The sequence below is a fragment of the Manacus vitellinus genome, unplaced genomic scaffold (assembly GCF_001715985.3).
Source record: "Manacus vitellinus isolate BGI_N305 unplaced genomic scaffold, ASM171598v3 scaffold_80_pilon, whole genome shotgun sequence".
In the NCBI taxonomy this organism is placed as follows: Eukaryota; Metazoa; Chordata; class Aves; order Passeriformes; family Pipridae; genus Manacus; species Manacus vitellinus.
The window spans coordinates 1263241-1285708 of NW_021940818.1; the positions used below are offsets into that span (position 1 = coordinate 1263241).

At 43.7% G+C, this 22468-nt stretch overlaps 1 protein-coding gene across 1 annotated transcript in view; it reads right to left on the reverse strand.

Annotated features, from left to right (window-relative positions):
* Window positions 1-21504, reverse strand: part of PHYHIPL (phytanoyl-CoA 2-hydroxylase interacting protein like) — a 131577-nt gene extending 110073 nt beyond the window's left edge. Inside the window, exon 1 of the mRNA XM_018085424.3 lies at window positions 21447-21504. The gene's annotated coding sequence lies outside the window, so the exon portion shown is untranslated. The remainder of the gene's footprint in view (window positions 1-21446) is intronic.
* Window positions 21505-22468: the final 964 nt, after the last annotated feature.

Below are 22468 nucleotides of genomic sequence, written 5' to 3' on the forward strand. Positions count from 1 at the left end.
TAGTGGTCCAGCAGAGTAAAAAAAGCCACTTTTTCTCCTGCAGCTGATGGGGGAGTTGCATCTGGCAGAGACATGTCCCAGCTGAGTGCTCATCCATCCACAGCTCTGCCCATCCAACAGCAGACAAAAGCAGTGGAAGGTCAGAGATAAACCCTCTAGCAGGCTGCTAACCTGCTCGAAAAAGAAAAATGAAAAAAAAATAAAAGAGCAGACAAAGTAAACAAGCAAAGCTGCTTTGCGTGCTCCAAAGGGTGTATAAAGAAATGTATTCCTTAGGCTGATGCAGGACTAAGCCCAGTGCATTTTGAAACAATCAAGAAACTGGTCTGACAAAATACCAGTATTACCTTAGAAACTCTGACAAGCCATTAGCTGTGACAGCAACAAAACAGTTTCCTAGAGCTCAAATTCTCATTCACTGGGTACAGGTCTGACAGCCAGTGTTATTGGAGCAACACACAGAAATAATAAACCAAATCCCTTTGGTGAGGCAGCTTTCAGCTGCAGAGAATTACAGGTTTACATGGGCCTTTCATTGCCATGATTCTCCTCACTGTGACAGGATTTAAAGCAATTCAGGGTGATGGTGCAGCAGTGCCTGGCCTTTTTCTCCTCCTTCACTGCCAGCTGGATTTCTCAGAGGTTTCTGAGGAGTGAAGGATGGGGCAAGGGCAAAAGCAGCCCCCACCTAAGGTGCTGTGGGGGCAGCAGTACCCAGGTGCCATGAAGATAGAGGGTGGTAGAGGCCACCCTTTTGCTTCCCAACACATTCTCTTTGCAGCAGTGAAGGTGAGAGGCTGACTTTTGGCACTACTGGAGAAGCAGAAATACTCCTCAGCTCCACAGAGTGAGATCCCAGTCTGGGCTCCAGCTACTGCCCTTTTCCTGATGCCTGGTCCTCACAGCACTGAAACTAAACCTTGTGCTGGAGACATGCCATCCCTTTCCAGTCTAACCCCAAACCACACTCTATTCCCTTTGTCCTCCGCTTTGAGTAATTACCCAAACATGGTTTGAAATGAATACTCTGTGACATTAATGATTAAAGGTACTTATGGCCAAGAGAATTTAGTATCACAAGTAATACAACCAAACTCCCTTGATGAAAACCGGACTGAGTAGCCCAAACTGATCCCAGTGGTATGCAGGATTTCTGACTTGTTCAGTTTTCTTTTGGAAAGAGTAATCAGGAAGGTATTTTTGCTTGACCCATTATAATTCAGAAACTTCCTCCTCTCTGTCATTTTACATCAGCAGCAGAGAAATAATTTCTTATTTCCCACTTTGTTTTATGGATTTTCCGTAGAGAACATCCAGTGCATAAAAGAATGAGATACACCCACTTCTGTTATATCATAAAAATCCACTTCTTTAAACATATTTCAACTTATCTGTTCCATGCATTTTATATGTAGTGATTGGTCTATTCAAGAAAAAAAACAACAACGCATAGCTTTATAGAGAATGAGATATTCCCATAAAGATCAGATTTCATTTTAAGAGAGAAAGTCTAGCTAAACTCACAAGAGAAAAGAAAAAGAAATTGGCCAACTGGATCCTGTCTACTCAGAGCTTTTATTTGGGGCTTTTCTTGACCATTCACATTAATGTAACAGACAGCATTTCTGCATAACAGCCTTTGGTTCAAACTGGCCATAGCTGGGAAATAGTTTGATACCTCAACAAGCCATGCAAAATATTTTGCTGACAACTTTAACAAGGGAAAATCCCCTTGGGGTGATCTGGTCTGCACAGCCCAGGGAGAAAAGCTGCTTCTGGCCTGTGACTTCAGATGATTTTGGGCCTGGAGAATGTGAAACGCGCGTGAGACATCAGAGGTGGGGAGCAATGGGCATCAAAGGGAAAAAATTTCCCTGGCCAGCACATGCTCCCCTGAGCTGATCCTTATCCTCATGATCAGCTGTGCTCATTTCTCACAGGGAGGACTTGGAGAGAGAGAAAGGAAGCACTGCCAGATAGCTGAGGGGAAAAGCACAGCTAAAGCTACATCCATTTTGTTGTAGCTGTAAAGAGGACAAGACAAGCCTGTTCAGGTTTTATTGTTGTTGGAAGCAGCAGAGGTTGGGGACTTGGGGAGTGCAAGGATGTGGTGGTGAACTTCAAGTACAGGAAGCTAATGATGTTTTTTTTTTTTTTTAACAAAAAACAAAACCAAGTAAGAAAATTTAATTGCATAAACACCACAGAAGAGAAATTAGAGGAGGTCCATTCACATCCAAGGGAAACAGCACAGCAGGCTCAGCTGTGGAAAGCCCAAGGCCAGTCGAGGCAGCACCCAGACAAGCACAGGGAGCTGGGAGCCTCATCATTTGCCAATCTGGAAAGTGTTTTGAGAAAAGAGAATTTCCGTTCCATTCAGCTTTTAGAGACTCCCAGATTTTGTCTCTGAAAAATTCCCAGGATCCTCAATACTCATCATTTATCTTGCCAGTAGGAGGCAAAAGCTCTAGGAAGAGATATGCCCTGGTCACTGGTCTGACAGCCTGGATCACACCAGGTCGTTTGCACATTTTCAGCACAAGGCAGCTCTGAGTTCCTCCCAATGTGTTCTTGTTTCAGTGCTAACCATTAGGTGAAGTTTTGTGTGATGCTTTTCCGGAAAGCGCTGTCGAAGGGCCATCACCTTACGCCTCTGAAACCACCAGGATTCACTGCTTTCCCCTCAAGGAGGAGGCTTTCTTTCCTCCTTCCCCAAAGCAGATGAATAATTCTTTCTCAAACATGCAGTTGGATTCAGGGGACCCAAACCACTCTCTCCACAGAACATAAACAACTTAAGAGAGCAGCCTGAAAACTTTCCCACACTGAGGTTATCACCTTCTCCCCTCCCTTTAGGAGGACTGCTCTGAAACCAGGACAGTAATTCAGTTTTCTGGCTGGCTCCCCATTCACTCCTTCATTTAGTGTTAACAAAACACGACTGTGAGCCAAACACAGCGCAATGTCTGTGCAGAGGAGATGCATCTGGGACAGACGAAAGCAGGAGCTGCAGCTCATTTCCCACAGGCCACCTCAGAGGGCAGCACTCCCCCTGGGCCGTGGAGCCTGTCCAAGCCACTGCTGCAGGCACAAGGCAGAGCATCCCAGTGAGTGGGTTGTGGAGGCAATGCCATAAAAACTTCATGTGACCTACAAACACTGAAACCAGCCACCAGGAGCAAGCAGGGGAAAAAAGGCTGTACACAGTAAGGACCAACACAGGAGGTGAAGCCTTGCCCACAACTCTGTGGGTCATCAGGATCGATGGTGCTCATGTCCAGTAGCATCACCCAGCCCAAAATCAAGCACCTGCCCCTCCCGGCCTCCATCTCTGCTTTTCAGCTTATCCTCCAAGAAGTTCAGCAGTCACTCAGTGCTAAGGGGCACAGAGATAACTTTCTTTCAGGAACTGAAATGACGAGGAGAGAGAAACAAGAAAGCCTGGGCTGGAGCCTTTCGCAACAGGAAGGAGGTTGTTACAGCAGTAATTTACTGTGGTAGGTTTCTGCAGCCTGATTGCAACATATCATTACACCAGTTTTATCCTTTTCCATGTGGCAGACGCCAATTCCTTCCCCCTGTTCCTTACAGAGCACAAGCCAACATGGCTGCATTTCAAATGGTTTCAAACCCTGCCAATAACAATATAAAAAAACCCCAAAACCGAAAAGTTCTCACAATTGCATTAGCTTACCCAAAACTAATACATACTTGTATACACACATGTAAGTAAAAAATATACACAGGTCAGCAAACTTGAAAGGGTGGCACCAGAGAAATGGTGGGGTTGGTCTCTCTGAGTAGATAAAACAAACAAAAGATAGGTTTAGGAGGAGCCCAAAGTGAGATGGGCTGTGCAGGTCTCCAGGCAGATAAACTCATACTTACTTGATAACCTACTGCCTCGGATGCTTTAGGTACTTTCTAGGCACAAAGAGAGACCACGTGCCCTCTTTGCAAGACTTGTGTGCACTATGAAACATGGGGTCAAATGTCACAGGGACAGCAGAGGATCAGTGTTCTGTTGGTACCAAGGAGGGAGCATTCAAAAGATAAAATATTTACCTGTGATGTTTCTCCCTACACCCTCAGGCTCATCTTTGCTCTTCCTGCAGACCAACAGTCCACTTTGAACAGAAATACAGCTGTTCATTATAAGCCTTTCTCTGAGAGCCTAAATGAGCATTTTTGTTGCTGAGCCCTGTATTTACACCAATGAAATAATAAATTGCTCCTCTTAAGTCACTGAAGTTTGGGTGGGGCAAGGTTGAGCTCTCTCACCTGAGGTTGGGTTCTCTAAGGAGCTCCACAGCTCTGCTGCAGGGGGACTGAAAACCTCCATGCAGGAATCTGAGTGGAGAGAGAGCTGGGAGGGAAACAGAGCTGTCACTGCTTCCACAAGCAGAGCTATGAGTGTGGGATTTGTTACACATGATTTCCTACTTCTTCTGAGGCATTTGTTCTCCTTTGTGTTATGCTTTGGAAGGATGTGGTAGGATGCTTCCTCTGATGCTGGAGCCATTACCATTCATGTCCAGCTGCTTTTTCCAAGGAACAACTTTATTGCCAATTGTCATCTCCTTGCAGCAGCTGCTGTTCTTTCTCCTAGTGAACTGCAGTTCAGGAGCAGCAGCACACACAGAGAGGAAAAAGGTGAAAAACAGAGGCCCAGGTGGGGAAGTGCATCCCACTCCAGGCTTGGCAAAACAGAGGTCTTCCCACTGGGGTTATGGACCCAGCACCTACCAGAGCCTCTGTTGTTTGTGCAACAAATGCAAAGGCAATTTTGGCATATCCCAGCTGATGGAAGGTGCACCGGATGGCATGAAAGTCTAAATTCTCCTATTTGATCCTATTTCAGATCCTTTGACTCAATTCTTATTTGAAAGCAAGGCATTACAATAATCTTCCCATCTAAGTCATGGGGAAAGGGAGAGTTGATATCAGCTCAGATTAGCTCTCACTTAATGGAAGATACTCCTGAGATATTTTCAGAGGATGGTAAAAATAGGACATTACTTTCTTAATTAAAGGAAAATAAATTGCTGCAGGGTAGTGAGCTTATCCTTCTGAGGAGCTGTCTGTAATTCAACTGAGCCAATATGATTCTCAGATGTATTTATACTCTCAGGGAAGCAACTCCATTTTAAAAAATATTAAAGAAAATATTTGTGACAGTTGCAACCGTTCTTCAGTTTAGGGCTAAGGAATTAGCAATTAACATACAGTGATAACTCTGTATATGTATTCTAGATTTCAAACTTTGGTTGAGCTCCAATGCAATCAAGAAACACTCATTCCTAAAAATATGTTATTTCCTGTTGGATTCATGGTTGTACCAGACTTCGAGGGGATGGGAAGAAGAGAATAATAGAGAAGCAGTCACTAATTTTTCTTCCAATTTAATTCTTGTTTATGATTTCAGTGGTACAGCATAAGTAATGATGAGAAATTAATTTATATTTTCTCATTTAAGAATGTGAAGCTTTGCAAACGTATTTTCATTAAAAATGGACTTCAATATCTTGTCAGAACAATAATCCCATTCTCTTAAAGGTTAGCTATTACACTTTCCATGAAAAAAAAAAGAATAATCTTCTTAATCCTAAGTGACTACTTCAAATGAAACAATAAATGACTTATTTCTTTCCATCTTCCTGCATATATTATCAGCAAAGCATTAATGAAAAGCAACTCCAGTGAAAAATCCTCTGAGGGTTTTTTAAATGTGGATCAGCTCAGTACAGAATAGCGAATGCATCTGTGTGGTCAACAGAGGGAACAAATTTGCAGGAAACAAATCTGCTGAAGGAATATCTGAGCAATAAGAAGGAAAAGCTTGTACGTTGTGTAATACTTCTGTATGAAATGCATCCGAATATGAATACTTTATATGCAGGTAGGCCCCTTGTTCCATCATGAAAAACTGTTTTACAGTTCATTCTGGTGATTAAATTTCATAAAGCAAACAATCTACTCCCTCTTGCTTTCTGCACTGTGGTGGGCCCCACTTCTTGGGCACCTGGTCAGCTGCTCTTGGGCACAAATCCCAAAAGCAGCTCCTGGAGGAGATAAATTTCACCCACCCAGCAGTTGCTTTAGCAAAAGTGAGCTGGAATGTGGGGGCAGTGGTTTCACTGCCTGTATATTGAGCCAGAAAAGGAAGATGGAGATTTACTGTGGTTTGATTATTTTCCTATACAATTCTCAGTTTGTTGAATGCTATTGCAGAAGAGTTTCTTGCTTCTGCTCTGTTCAGGAATCCCAACACAATTTAAATATTCATATCCATATTATAATACTGCAAAAATTAATTTTTTTTTTTTTTTTAGTAAATAAATGGTATAAGTCATGTGGGAGATGTTAAGAGGTTTTTATACCACAAGGTTCTTTTCTGATTATTTAATAGAACTTGATTTTAAACACCCTGCAGTCAATCTCTGAATGAAAGTTATTAAAGAACTAATCCTTCAGAAATTAAACTTTTATGAAATCAGTTTACCGTTCTCACTAAATAACTGTTTCAGGTGTAATTCTCCAACTGCATGCAAGCTTACTAATGTCAAGAGGAAACTGAGCAAACAGAAGAGCTGTGAATATCTACTGTAGATAACTAGTGCATATATAAAACAAAATCAAAAGTTATTTCAAGAAAATCTACAAATGCCACCCACCTTGCAAACTATATATCACCTCAACTGCATAAAAACCTTACCAGTGCTGGATCTCCATTGAATTAAGTAAATCCCTGACGTAGAGGAAGTGAAGGTTTCCAACACTAAGAAAATTATATACAAGCAGATTAAAAGAAAATACTGACAGAAAGCTTTTGAAAAAATTCAGAGGAAAACCTTTACAGTAGAAACTAAGTAAAAACCCAAACTAAGATGACATATTTTAAATAGGAATGCACACACACTTCCAAATACCAGAGTATTATGGTGAGAAGTGAAAGGGATGGATAATGCATGTCATGTATTTTACTCAATAATAATAAGACATTTTATAAGGAAAACCCTTCGTGTTGTCAGCAGGGAGAAAAACTTCATGGAATATCTTCATTAGTGGCACTGAGCAGACAGTTTCAAACAAGCTTCCATAACAACCTTACCAACTCCTCCCTAAAAGGCAGTAGCTCGTTTGGAGCCCGTCCCTGGGTTAGCATGGCTGCAGCTGTTTCCTTCTGCTCTTGAACTCAAAATTCAGTTTCTTTGATTATGAGGTCCCTGCCCTTTTCTTATTGAGGATGGTAAGAACCATGTTCCTCCCACCCTGAATAATCCCTGAGTAACATCTGCTTGAACCACCCCAAATGACACCTTCAGCAAACTTCATTCCTCACTAGTCATATGTTTTCCCACATAGTTATGAGTTATGAGTTGATGGAGCAGTGGATTGCTCTGGATTCTCAACAGAGATTATCTTCTGGTCATTTGTTTCTCCATTTTTTCTGTTCCATCTATTTGTGTTTATTAATCCATTAAGAAAACCAAACAAATCAATAAAACCCAAACCAGAATCATGTTATGCTACAACATCTTATTATCTGTATGCACATGTGCTGAAGCACTTACAGGAACTGCTGCACATCCAACAACACTGTATGAAGTAGTTTTGTTCCTGGCACCACCTTAAAAAACTGTTAGCTGAGTAAATTTGACTTCTCATGGTGTGAGCTGTAGTGCCTGTATGATTTGGTTTTTTTATTACGGCTTTCCACTTCTACCAAGCTTTTGATACAACTTTTATGTCTATATTCTGATTTACAACTGGCATTTCTTTTCATGCACTGCATTTTTTTGTTTGTTTGTATGTGCAGTATTTGTTTCTTGTCTGTTTTTATGTGCTCTGGTTACCAGGGGCTATTTGCTTGTAATATACTTTACTATTTCTGCACAAATTTATTATACTCTATCATTTTTAATCCTGGATTATAGGATTTTCATTATTTCACCTGCTTGTGATGTGCCACTCAGATTCGTGAAGTCTTCCATGCACAGTGGCTTTTCCAGTTTGAAAAGGGAATGCATATAAACCTTGGGAATGTATGATGCCACCAGAATAACTATAACCAACCAGGCTTGGCTTGAGTGAGGTCTGTCTTTCTTGTGAACAGTTACTCCAAAAGCTGTCTCACTTCCTAAGAAACCTAAATTCTGCATCCTCGTGTTACTTTTTCAACCCAATATCCCCCCTTTATTTTTTAGCCTTGGCTTTCCAGTCTGTCACCCCCCCAGTGCCTCTGTGAGAGCACCCTCAGCATGATGGTGCAGCTTTCAACATGACTCTCACCCCCAACACATCTCTCTCCCCTCACTTCAGCAGCACAGTTGGCATAACAACAGCAGAGAGGGAAATTGGTGCACAATGATTTTCAGCAGTAAATCATTATTTTTAAGGAGTCTTAGTAGGCTCCTTGACAGAGGGCCACTCTGTAAGGAAGAAGAAAAACTGGTCATTTGGCAATTTGGAATTAAAATTTCTAAAGTCTCACATGAAAAGTGAATTTTCAACAGATGATGTGGTACTTTCTCAGATCTGAGCATGAAACGATAATTGAAAACAAGGTCAAGGTGATTCACGTCTTTACAGTAACACAACATATGTTCATTAAATATTAAATGACAATATTGGCAAACAAGCTTGTTTCTATTTTTTAAAAAGAAACTGGAAAAGTTAAAGACTGAAGAAATGAATTGGAGATAATTTAATGTTTATGGATTTCAGTAAGAAATCTGATATGCTGCTGTTTGATTTCTGAGGGAAACCATTAATTAAGTTGGCTTGCTCTGAAATGTAGTTAAATTGATACAAAGCAGGCCACAGAGCTTCAGAAAAAAAGCCATGTAATCATAAACCAGAGTCTTCCTAAGATCTACCAGAGCTTTGACAGAGCAAGCTTAGGTCCTTCTGACTCAGGAGAAGATTCCATTTTAAACTAGAGATGGTGCTAAATACCCAGGGAGCTGCTGAAAGTGCGTGAAAGACCTCGAGATGGCAGAGCTAATGAAGCAAGGCTTGTGTGGGATATCGCCTACACTAAGAGGGAATCAACTGGCACTCTGTCAGTCTGCAAAAACAGCGACAGCAAAGAGAATCTGGCTGTGCCAGCAGAGAGCAAATTACAGCCTAGTGCACAGGGTGATGCTATAGCCAAGTAACTCAGAAACGGGGCAGCCACTGTTGCCTTATTTTAATGATTTTTGTGTCCAAGGTGGCCAGCTAATGTAGCTGAAATGTGGTGATTTGTGTATGCAAAGTCTGACACTTCCTGTAGCATGTGAACATCTCCCAAATATGGATCTGTGAGTGTGAGCCCTCGCAGCTGTCATCGACCTCGCAGTCAGTAGCCAGGCTGCCAATATTGGGCTGTCTGTCAAAGAACATTCAGCAGCCCAAAAGGCACATAATTGGAGAACAAATGGGTGAACTTGGCTATTAGTACCAGCCCCAAACATCTGGAGACTGGTTTATTGCTGAACTACGGCTGAGGCAGTGCCTGAGCTGGGTACAGACTGGGAAGTCCACGAAAACAGGTTTCCTATCAGAGTTGCAGAACTTCTGTGGTCACAGCAGAAAGTGAAAGGGGGAAAATTATTTTCATATTTTGGGAACTTCCTTTTCTAGCTAGGAGAAAATGGGAATATACAGAAATGGATAAAACAGGAAACAAAGACTATATTTTCCCCTCACTTTAAAATGCATTTTCTATGGTTATGAGAGAGGCTTGTGCTGGCCTAAACTCTGTTTGAGCTTTAGGGGTTTACCATGCATTTAACACAAGCATTTTTCCTGGGTAATTCTGCTCTCAATGATGAGTTTTGTGTTCCCAGCCTATGCTCCAAAGCCTTTGGCACTGATTCACAGAACATCAGCAGCACGATGGGAACTGCAGCATCTTCAGCACTCTCCTTCCCTGGACCTCACTGAGTTGCCTGTTGAACTTTACTCCTCATCTGGATGAATCCTTGGCTGGAAACAATCTCTCTGGACCACTGCAGCCATCTGCCTCACAAATGGACCAGTGCCGTGCCACACCCACAAAGTCCAAATCATCTGGGGATTTTGGGCTAATTTCCATATTCCAAGGAAAGAGCCTTTCTTTAAAGGGCAGCACTTCTGCTCTGTTCAAGTGTTATCATGGGACTTTTTCACTTTGCAGTGGAAGAAGAAAATAACTGGGCTGCATAACTTCCCAGATTCCCACAACTGCCTGAGGGGACAATCACGAGAGCCAAATTCACTCATCGGGGAGGGTTTTCCCCAAAAGCAGGAAGGCAAAGCAGCTGCTCTGGTCAGGCACAGCCCCCCTGGCTCCCTCCACCAGGGACATGGCAGTCGCCAAGGATATGACCATCAATTCCCCCCACTAAGCAAAATCTACCTTGGCAAGCTTGGCTCTGATTACAAGATTAAATTTCATTCACTTCTTTCTCTAAGGCTTTAAATACTGTATGTAAACCCGAACACTTTAGAGTGTTCAAATTTATATTTTTTTAACAATATACTTCTAATGGGTTTTCCTAAGAACTGAGAAACAACTGCTATTGAGAAATCTGTAAGTAACTTATTTCTTATTCTAGGGATATAATTTCTTCCTAGTGCATGCAGGAATGTGGCACCAGGTCCATAAAATTTCCCCAATATATGGGGAAAACGAGATAAAACACAAATGGACCAGAATTTTTTTGTGTGTGAAAAAAGTTCATACAATATTCACATTTAGGTTTTTTGTGTAGCTATTTTTCTTCTTCCTTTTTAGAAAAGGCTTGTACAGTTTCAATTATGCAGAGTATTTCAAAGGAAGTCAAATACATTACAGAAATTTATACCAAAGTCCTGATGAAATACAGTGTTTTGCACTCTCAGCTATAGTATGAATGACAATAAAACTGGCCTGGCTGATAACGTGGGAATTTGTTCCATCCTTGACATAATTTCTGGAAGTGTAGCAAGTTTCCCTCAAAGACCAATGTGTTTTCATTGTTAATTGTAAATGTTTTTAGAAGCTGTGCGATTAACACATTACTGCAGTGCACAATTCAGAAAAATCTCAAGCAAGAAGATCTCAAGCTCCAGAGTCACTCTGAGGCTTCACAAACAGCACCACCAATGTTCTCAGCAACGGGTCTGGGGGTGTCCCAGCACTCAGTCCACAGCTCAGACTGCCTCATGCCCAGTGATACAATTCCAGTGCTCCAAAGCATGTTTGCTTCCTAAGTTTAGTCATTAGTAAATGCTTGTCTGCTCAAGAGCTGCTGCTGCTGCTCAGAGTGGAAAGCACAGGAACACCTGCAGCAAGTGCAGCTCCAACAAAATGCACCGCCGAGGTCTGTGTAAGTGGGTTTAAGTTCCTCACATCCTTATCCTATAGGTCAACCCCCCCCCCTTCAGGACCTGCTGTGTGTTTACAAGTGGTTGTGCAAGGAACAAGCAGCCCCAGTTAATCAAGCTGCTCAGATTGAAAGGCAAATGCAAATATTTTGATGATACTGCTCCTCGGGAAAAAAATCTGCCTAGTAAGAGCCCATTCCCAGCTTATGAAGAGACACTCAGTAGAGATTTTAAGCAGAGAAAAGCTTCTGTGTGCCCCACTTCCCAAGTTTTGTTTCACTTTAATTTCAAAACAATATATAAGTTTGCATGCATGTCAATTTGAAAAGTCTCCATCAAAAAACACCAACAAACACAAACCAGCGGTCATGGTCTGCAATGTCTGTTAGTTCGAAATGCTGAAATTTCATATCTATGGTTTAGTCAAGCTGTCATTCTTCAAACATGCACTGACCAAGCTGTTTTGGGAATGGACATCAGGAAGTTCCGACTGAACTGAAGGGAGGAAAAAAATTCAAGCCTAAATTCTTGGATTTACTGGGGGTGGTTTGCTTTTATTTTTGAGGTTTGCTTTGTTGGGGTTTTTTATATATAAAAACTTTTGGTAGCTTATTAAAAACATAATCAAATTCTATTTACTTGCCTCTTAGGTTACTTTATGATAAGAATGATAAAGCAATGGAAAAAGCACACTAGGATAAGAAAAACCTCTTATCTTATAGCACCAACATCTTCTAAAAAAAGTGATTTCATTACTATGGAGACAAATCCCACTTCTTCCTGCGAGTGAAGTGCCTACATGGCTTGAAAGCTGTCTGGCAAATTTCACACCTAAGCAGAAGAACTGAGAACAGATTTTTTTAATTTCCTGCTTTACAGGAAAAAAAACCCCATCCTTATAGCCATCAGTCACACATTGTATCTCATTTATTTTCAGGTAAATTCACCTTGTCAGAAGGCCACCAGGAAGGTGGGGAAAACAAGTGGTGTAAGTGGCATATGAGATGTATTAAAAGTAACAAGACAGGGGTCTTTTTATACATATGGGTGTTCCCTGGCACTTGGTAAACTAATTTGCCTTTTATTACATGGAGACCCTGAATTGTTGCAATAGGGATGTAATAAAGGAGGAAGTACATATTTGACTTTTGCTGAGAGGACTTGAATAAATGCTTGAATAGGTCTCAGATTTTAATCCTCCTTCAACCTGTAAATGCTGGTAGGGGATCCATCACTCCACAGGATTTAAAGAGCCCTGGAAGATTTGCCCCTCTCCCTGGGAACAGCAGCTGTGTGTTCCTGGCAGCCTCTGTGCCTTCACAAAACACCCTGGTCCTATAGCAGAAACTCTGCCTTGCATTCTGCAAATATCAGCTCATGGGAAGGGCATAAGGAAAGGAGGAGAGGAAAGCACCAGGGAAAGTATTTTCCTTTTGACATTAGCTTTCCACAACATACTCTTACTAAGACCAAGACTTTGTGTTTGCTGGGGGCACAAAAGCCACTGGCAAGCTCTTGCCTGCACCTCTGTCACTTGCTCTAAGCTAAAAAGCCTGCAGGTTATGGCTCTTGCTGCTGCACTATCCGTGACCTGTGACTTCCATTTACAGCCCCAGGATGCAACCAGAGCTGGAAACTTTTTGGAGAGCTCAGAGGATTGAACTCCCAGATTTTCTCAACTCTGAGTCAGTTAAAATCCCTTACCAGTGTTGTGTTCTATGTATCCCAACAGGTTGCATAAAAAGCACTGAAATACTACATTTCATGTCCAGATCTAGATCAAATGCTTTGCAAAGCTGTGGTTTTCTCCAACTCAAACGTGGATGGCAGGAGCACACAGCACTGCAGCCCGAACATCAGCCTGATGCAAGAGTCCTGGACCCATTAGAAATTATTCAGGCAAATAATGGAAGTGTGAGTGCAGTTTTAGATAGATGGGGTATAATTGTCAAAGGAGAACAGACCTTTGCATGACCCAAAATATTTGGGGTCAGATTCTTTGGCAACAACATGCTTTATGATGTGCCATTCACTGCTGCTTTGTCTTGAGGTGCTGAACAAACCCAGCCCCTATTGAGTACTGAGGCAGCAAAGTATTTTTCTTGGAGCAGATGGAGAAATGGTGTAGGTTCTCTGATTCTGGAAACTCCACGTTTCTGCAGTCAGAGGTCAAGAGAGCCCAACTGATAAACCCAGGAGCATGTTTTTAATCAGCCATTCAACAGGTGCTGCCCTTCCCCTCTCACATCAGCCCTCTCCCCCTGTGCTTTCCCCTCTGGCACTGGGGGACACAGAGGTGCAGCTCTGCAGGGCAGGGGCTCAGCTCTCTGCCACAGATGGGCCAGCTCTGCAAACACAACACCTTGCACACCCTTTGTGGTGCTGTCAGAAATCAATGCCAAGCAATGCTGTGCCTGCAGCCTTGTGATGGAAAAATAATTAAAAAAAACCCAAACAACAAAACTCCAATCAATAGTCTAACAGACCTTGGCCAGCCCTGGTCTGCTGGAGAATAGGGTTGGAGAGGAGAGCTCAAGCACAGGGAAGTCACAGGGCAAGATTTACATTTTTGCAATAAGCAGAGCAGCTGAGCAAGAAGCCTTACTTTGAGAAAGGCCAAACATCGACAAATCTCAGCACACAACACCTGGAAAGCCATTACAGACCAGCACTGTTAAGGAGGAGCATGACAGAGCATTTTCCCAAGGCAGGAGCAGCCCTAATCCTGCACTCAGGATCCCTGCTGAGCTCAGGATCCTGCACTTCTCAGCTGGCTGCAGTAGTGTCTGCTTTACTGACAGGACTTGACAAGTCACCTAAGACAATTATTAAGACATAAAAGTACCTAATAAAACAAAGCATTAGAGGTTAAATTGAAGTGGAACTGTATTTTGGCTCCTTAACAAGAGCAGATGCGTGCTGCTCACCAGTTTCATTGGTGAGGAAAGGTTAACACCCTAGCAAATAAAATTCTTCCCACTGAATTTTCCATTTGTTTCTTAAAGGTGGAAATAACCACAGTGACTTTATGGTGATTATCCTAGAGTATAGGAGCGAGAGGTCATGTGCTGTCCTTCCTCAAAAGCATTGTGGTGCTTTTGTCTAGAAAGGCAAGTGGCCCCCAGGGGCTGAAGAGACCCAGATGGGCAGTAGCTCAGACCCCAAAGGCTCCTCTCTTGCCTGGCCAGCAATCCAATGCCAGAAACCAGAGTTACTCTTCACAGTTCTCACTGAAAGATGGGGTAAAGCTTTGCTCTTCCTGTGCTGAGTGCAGCTCTGCTGACGGCAGAGCTCAACATCTTGAGGAGCTGCTGTTTTTTCTCTTGTGTCCAAAGTCCTCTGTTTATTTTGAAACAGTGACAAAGTCTCTGCTGCTCTCCAGACAATGCCGATGCAGTGTCAGTACAAAACATCCCCCCCTCCTCTGCCTCTGTCTGGCCACCCCTCCCTGCATCTGCCTGTCTGTGTGCAACGGGTGGGAGGAGAGCGATTTCCTTTCGCAAAATTATCCCTCTAAAACCTTACCTCAGTTGTTTCTGGACAAGCCTAGAATTGCATACCTCTTCCAGCCACATGCCTCTGCTGTTTTCCAAACTGTGGCTTCCTTTTCTGGTCTGTGAGTGTAACCCCAGAGCACAAAGCTCTGCCTGCACTGTCCCAACTGCTCAACATCAACCAGCTTTTGGGGCCAGCTGAGCTTCTCCAGTCATTCCCCAATGTACAGAAGGAGCTGTTCTGAAGGTGAAGGTCAATGAAATTATATGCTATGAATGTTTTCTCCTTATGTTCCTAAAATCACTCCACATTAAAAAAAAGAAAAAAAAAACCTTTCATAAGAGCAACTTCAGTCCGTGGCATGTTTCCAATGATGAATTTGTGGGTGTTTTACCAAGACAGAGATCAGTGCCTGAGCAAAGGAAGGTTGGCAGAGTGCTAAGCCTGCTAAGTGTAAGAAGCTGCAAATGAGCAAATAAGACTACTGGTACATTTTACAAATGTCATGAAGCTGAAAAACAAGAGTATTTAAATGACTTAGCAAAAGGTTATGTAATGGCGATTTCTATCTGAGCAAAGCCAACGTGAAAAATCCTCCTTAAGAGTCAGGGTGTATAATTTGCAGTCTCTTTTGGATATTAAATCACAGGACACACATTCTTCTATTATTTTAATCACATTTTATACAGTTATTTAAATTATAAAAGCGAACCAAAGCTAAAGCTCAAGCAAAAAAATTACAGCAGTTGTACACATGTACTGACCAGTGGCATAGAGCCAACTGAGCCCTTCCAGAGGCTGGGCCAGAGCGTAGGGTCTCTGGATTGGGCCACATTGGGCAACAACACACCCCAAAGGCACAGAACTGCTGGTGTGGAACTTACGTACATCACGTACATACCACTCCCTAAATCACCCTCATTGGCAGGGGACAGCACTACTGTTACCCAAACTCTAGGCAGCAAAGGGCAAAGCACGTCACATGCATCTTCAGGGAGTTATTTTTCAGAGTAAATATTTTTTATATATTTCATCATAGCAAAAGAATGACTTGAAAGTCTTTTTAGGGATGGGTTGGCTTTCACCCAGGCTGCCAGGGTCGCTGTCGGGTGCAGGCAACCAAAGATGCTAGATTGGCATGCAGAGCTCCTTTTCTGTCTTCTCCAGGGCTGGCCTGTGTTTGTCCACAGCTCTGCCCTCATGGGAACAACCCCGCCACTGATGTCGGGCTCTTTTTGGGAAGCCTCCCCGCGCAGGGATCCTTGTCCTTAAGGGTGGAGTCTGCCACAGGAGGGCATGTTGGCTCCACGCCTGCAGGCTTACGGCCGTTGTTAGCAAAAATCTTCACAGCCTCCCGTTTGCACACAAATCACCGTAAGACACACCCGTGCACCCCTTAGCAGGTGATCCTTCAGCTCTCCATCATCCTCTCTCCAAACAGTCTCACAAGGTCTCCACATTGCAAGCCCTTCTCCCAGTTGCACGCAGATACCCAGGGACAACAGGACACTGCTCTGCCAAGGGTGTGCAGCCTTGGAGAAAGCCCAGGGTAGCCAGGGCCGGACTTAGATGCCTTCAACGGCACGGCACAGCCCATCCTCCCTTCAGCAATGGCAACAGGAGGAATTCAACACCGAGAAACGCTAAACCCCAGCCAAAACCAAAAGCCAACTGAGCAGGCAGCCAGCAGGGTCCTGCAAGTATGTGATACGTGGCAGTGAGCTGCGTTGTATTAAACAGCAAGCACCTCGCAACAGAGGAACAGTCTCCAAAATGTTAATTTTCCTGCAGTTGATTAACTGTCCGCAACCAGACTCACTTTACCTCCGAGACTGAGCACGCGTGGGAGGGAAACTGGCAGCCGCTGTGGGGGCGAGTGCCAGTGTGTGATCATGAAGTGCTCTCACACCACACTTGGGATTGTTGCATTCCTTGGGGAGATGCCAAATACTCCCCCTGCCCCCTCCCCAAGTTTTTCGCTTCTCTTTTGGTGGATGGGGATTATTAGGATGATGCGAAGTCGGTGCCTGTTTGTTTTCCGATCGGACGCTCCTGCCCCGGTTCTGTCAGGCAGCCTGATGGACACAGATGCACCTCTGACCCCCTAAACGCTTTCCTGCGAGGCTCTCAGGAGCCTCCTGCCTGCAAATACCTCTTTATAGTGGAAATGCTGCCTCTTCAAAGCTGACTTGCCAGGCATTTTGACACAGAAAAGCCCCTCTCACACAACAGCTTTGGTTTTTTGTTGCTGTTCGTTTGATTCTGTGAACAGGAAAGGGATCGAGCTGTCCCTGTCTCCAGAGCATGTGGCTGCCACACACAAATGTCAGCCCGAACAACAGGAACGATCTTGTTCCCGTAAGTCAAACAATGTTTAGAAAGGTCTGTGTTGTGGGAGGATTTCCTAACGTAATACAAGTCATCAGACTTAAAACACATGCCTACTCTGGTGAAATTAATAAAGCAACAAGGCTGTGTAGGAAAACAGATACAGGAAAACAAGAACTTTCTCCTGATGACTTCATCCCACAGGGGTCAACAGCAAATCAAGGGCAGCCTTGGTTGGGAAGGGGAAGCTCTGGAGATTTTGTGCAGAACTTTAAAAGAAACTTGGAGAGTTCAATAACAAAAACAACAGTTTTCTTCTTAAAAGAAAAACAAAAACAAAAAACCCACCCATCATTTTCCCAACATTGTACCACGAGAGCATCAGTCATGCAGAGAGTATTGCAAACTGTATCATCAAGGAATGCACATGGCCTGAACCACTGAAAAGTTTGTTTCACCTCTGTTTTACTGTGTGGGTAACATAGGAACACGTGGATAACACTGCCTCCCCCAACATACCACATTCACCCACGTATTTTACTCAGACAATATTAAGGTAGATCAATAAATGAGGTTAACATTTTTAAACATAAAAAGAAAACAAACTTGACCCCCAGAAAAACACACCATAGATCCCCAAGCCCCCAAGAAGTCAGGAGTTCAAAGAAGCTGGGTTAGGGTTATAGCAGCATTGAAAATTTGCCCCCACCTGCAAAATGTGCAGAAAGGGTTGGACACCCCAGGAGGGGTCATGGGGCAGCCCCAAGTAGGCACCCAGACTGTGTTCTCCTCACATGGACTCAGAAAAGCAGACATTTAGACAATTAAATGGTGGATCTTTTTTCCATGTTCTCAACATCAAAATGAAAGCTCATCCTGTCATGTGGAAGCCTCTGAGTAATCTGCTGGAGCCAAGAGGAAATCCTAGGGGATATTCATGGCTCTTGGCAGCACAGTCTTGGACCAGGAGGACCTTGACCCACCCCAGTGCAACTGTTCCCAGGTATGTCACTGCCTGCTTTCACCAAGAAGGGCTTTGCAAAGTCACTCTTTTTAGTATATACAGCTGAAGTGTTTGTGCAGCACATTGCAGTTTTAAAAGTTTTATCTCTCTTCTTTTTATTGCTTGTAGAGCATATGTATGTTTCTCATTTATTGCCAGGAAGATCCTCCTCTCAGCAACTTTGGCACCTCTCAAGATGAATGATCGGCTAATCTTTTAAATTTAGAACAGGTCAAAAAGTAGCACATTGTAGAAACCTGCATCAAAATCCCATGTTCACACATGCATGCAAAAAATAACTTTCTGTGGTACAAAAAATAACAAAAACAACACCCCCACATGTTTATATTAACTCTGCCATCAGCTTTTATCAAAACAATCTGCCTTAAGCTTTTGTGCAAACAACGGAAGATGCACGAAATCTCCCATCTCCAGTACATTTGATTCAATATTCACCAGTGAGAAGAACTGGGATAAATATACTCACAACACCACCACCAACTCCTTGTGCCTTCTCAAAAAAGAGCTTTCCAAAAGTTAAAGTTATTTAGAAAACAACATTCATGGAAATAAAACATTCGTCCTTAGCTCGCTAATCTCACCTCAAGTCTTTTACCTGCCTTCCTGAAGTTCCAGAAATCATGTGCTCAAATACAAAAAAATGAAGCAGAAGTTACTGAAATTCTATAAACTGTGTAAAATACAAAGTCATTTAGTATTGAGATGTCTAAACTGTGAAAATGTTTCACTTTTCTTTGGTTAAAAAGTAAGAGAGTAATAGTTGACAACACCGACCTACTTCAGCTACATAATTCAGAGGATGAAAGTTTAATAAGTACTAGGTGATTTTCCTCAGCCTTTACTAGTTATAAGGCCTGTAAGCATGTGATGTTTTTATGTAGTCTTGTAAAAGTACATTTTAAATTCTTTAATGTGTGTAGCTATATTGACCATCATTTCAGCCAGAATGATGCTGTTTTGGGAGGCTCTTACCAGAACAGTTTCCAGACTCTTATGAAATACAGCTGCTTCATGACTCCTGACGAGCCCAGACAGAGCCCCTGGGGCTCGGGGCAGATATAAAAGTTCACAATTCACAAGTCACTGTCCTCAGACAAAGCTTCAGCGAGATCTGAGGTGTTGTGCTAACCCACCAAGTGCAATTTCAACATAGCTCAGCTTTACATGCAAAGGAGGAAATATCTTTCACTTTAATGATTAATCAGTGACACTCTCAGGGAGGTTTCTTTATTGCTTCTGACCTAAATGTGAGCTGCAACTCTCCTGGTGCTCGTCTTTGCCACCAGGAACTCTTTACCCTGCCATATACCAGTCTAACAGCAGAGTGGGTGTGCACTTCTCATTGCAGCACACCAGAGCAACTGTGAAGTCCCTACATTTTAAAGGCCCGAAAATGAACAACCTCATCAACACAAGCCTAAAGAGGTGGTTAAGTTTTATCGTTTTGGATGGGTTGAATGAAAATAAGTCTGTAAGAAAACATAATGGGGTCGATAATGCGTGATGTAAAATAAGAACTAACCTAGAAGCTTTCATAAAATTCATTTTCTATCAGCTTTGAAAAATCAAAGTTGTAACAGAAAAAAAGTGGCTTCATTTTCTAGCACACTCAGACATTATATTATACACGTCTGATAGCAAGTGCAGGTGACAGCAATTATCTGAATGATGTTCTCAGATATTAAGTTTACTTTGTCCCAGAAACAACAGAAAGGTTTTGAAGTTTCCAAATGTTTTACAGCATTTTACAAAATGCAGAAATACCCACCTCTGCATGTGTATGTGTGTGCGTGTGTGCTCAGGTTGGTGGAAAGCCACAATTCAGATATTTTGACTTGGAAAAAGCCATAAAACGTCTATAGCAAGGAAAACCTCAAAACATCATTAGGAGTTTTGCTACATATTTGTGGTGCCTCTCTTGGCATTTGTCCCTCTTCCCCCAGCCCTGCCAACCCCAGCTCACCCGGCACAGCCCGGCTTTCGAAGCACTGAACGCTGGAAAAGCAGCGCCCTCACGACTTGCCAATCTCTCCATCTGCTGTCACAGCAGGGGTGTTGGGAAAGCTCTGCTTGTATGTCACACTGCATGTTGCTGGAAATTTCTGCCATCTGCTATTGCCTTTCCCTCCTGTGCTTCACAAAAATATCTAACTCTAAACAGAAAGCAATTCCTTGATCAGATGTTTTAAAGGGTTGTCAATTTGAATCATGACTCTTTTTTGGTTACCCTTGTATTCACACAAACATAACAAATCAGCACAGATGGAGGGATAAAGATGCAAGGTTAGATTTATACAGCCAGTGAATAACTAAATATGTTGAACAGCCTACCCCAAATGTATTTCCTACAAAAACATTTTTTTGAACTATGATTTGGATGACTTTTGACCTGTGTGAATAACGCGTGATTCTCTCCCAAAGCCAAGCCCTAAATTCACCACACAACTTATCACACTGGAATGCAATTTAAAACCACACAGGATCATACACAAAAGCACAGTCTCTGCCCGGGCAGCACCCAGAGCTGGAGACTGAGCAGGCAGCAGTGCAGAGGACCCTCATCAGGGTGCTCTTTGATTTAATGTGTATTTACACCCACACCTGACAAACCAAGCCCTGAATGAGGCCAGATACACAATTCAAAATATGCCAGGCTACAGAAAGCATTTGAAAACAAGGACAATCAAACTAAAATGTGCTCTACAGTCCTTCTGTGGTCGAAACACAGGGAAATACTCAGCTCTGAGGCCAAACACTAAGGGCTTTTAGGATGACCCAGCACACAGACAGCGTATCACTGCCAGGGACAGCAGCCCCAAACCTCTGATATGAAGCATCTTATCACGTATACAACAGACAGCAAAGACAGGCCACACTGCCTGGTGACACACAACTTTACAACCAGCTTGTTTCTCCTACACAGTTTCACGCGAGGACTTACCTTTGTGTGTGCTCATCCTGCACGGCTCCTCCTGCCCTGCCTCATCCTTCTGCTCCGCAGGGCCAGTGCTCTCCTTGTGGGGTGAGTCAGGCAGGAGCTCATGGCAATGGAAGCAGCTGCTCCACACCCTGCTCACAACCTCAAACCATGGGGCTGAGGAGCCCCATCCTGCCCAGGGAAGGAAATACTTTGGGGGAAGCTTGTCACCACCAATGGTCCCCACCTGGACCCAGCAGGAGCTTGTCACCGCCTGGACAGCTCTCCAGTAGCCCGTCCATGTGCACCAAGGCCGTGACTCCCACATGGCAGCTGGGACACCCTTACCTGTGCGTGTCAAACCGGCCGCAGCTCCCTGGCCTGCAGGCGCCGAGCCGAGGGACAGAGATGGCCCCACTGCCCTCTTATGCGGGAGTGACCAACCACCGTACAACCGAGGGGCAGTGGTCTAACCAAGTGCCTGACTCCCGCGGCAACAGGCTCCCGAACGCCCCTCAGATGGCCCGAAGCAGGATTCGGGGCAGCACCAGGTCCCTGGGGCAGCAGCGGCGCTGAGGGGTCTCTGTGAGGGGAGCCTTGTGGGGCACGGCTGGTTCCAGCAGGTTCCAGCAGGTTCCGGCTGGTTCCGGCCGCCCCCCTGAGCCCCTCAGGTGATGCCTTGGCAGGAAAACCCTGCCTGGACACCAGGAGTGAAGAGAAAGGAGGAGTGGCTGAGGGGGCAGAAAGAGGTGACAACGGGGTTAATTTGCCTTTTTTTCTCATCACCCAAACCTACTTTAATTGCCAGTTAATTAAATGGATTTTTGCCGAGCGGAGTCCGTTTCTCCTGTGCCGTACGGCGATGGCCCTGTCCATCACCACCCACCAGCTCTGTCACCAGATGTCCCCCTGCCCTGCTGAGGTGGGGCACTGACATCTGGCCACAGCTGGCCCATGGCAGCTTGGCCACTTCGTACGGATCACAGCCATAAACCCTGTGCAGTGTCCTGGGAGACACCCAGCCCAGGACAGGGACATGGACACGTAACGTGGGAGCCCTGAAATGGGGGAGTAGTGAGAGGGAAGGTAAAGCAGCCCATGGGAAGGGTTACAGGGATCCCCAGGCCTCCAGTAAAAGATGTGTGGAGCCTAATCTAGCTAACCCACAGCGACAGAAATCAAACCATGACTTGATCACAACCTGAGACACTTAGTAAGACACTTGGTGAGATACTTGGGGAAATCTGAGGTATGATACCATTTAATTTATATGACGAATATTAAGAAATGGCTTGAGACCAATTCTGACTTTATCCACATTTAAAGTAAGGTTAGACTTTTTACCTAGAAGGAGAACTACCCATTCAATG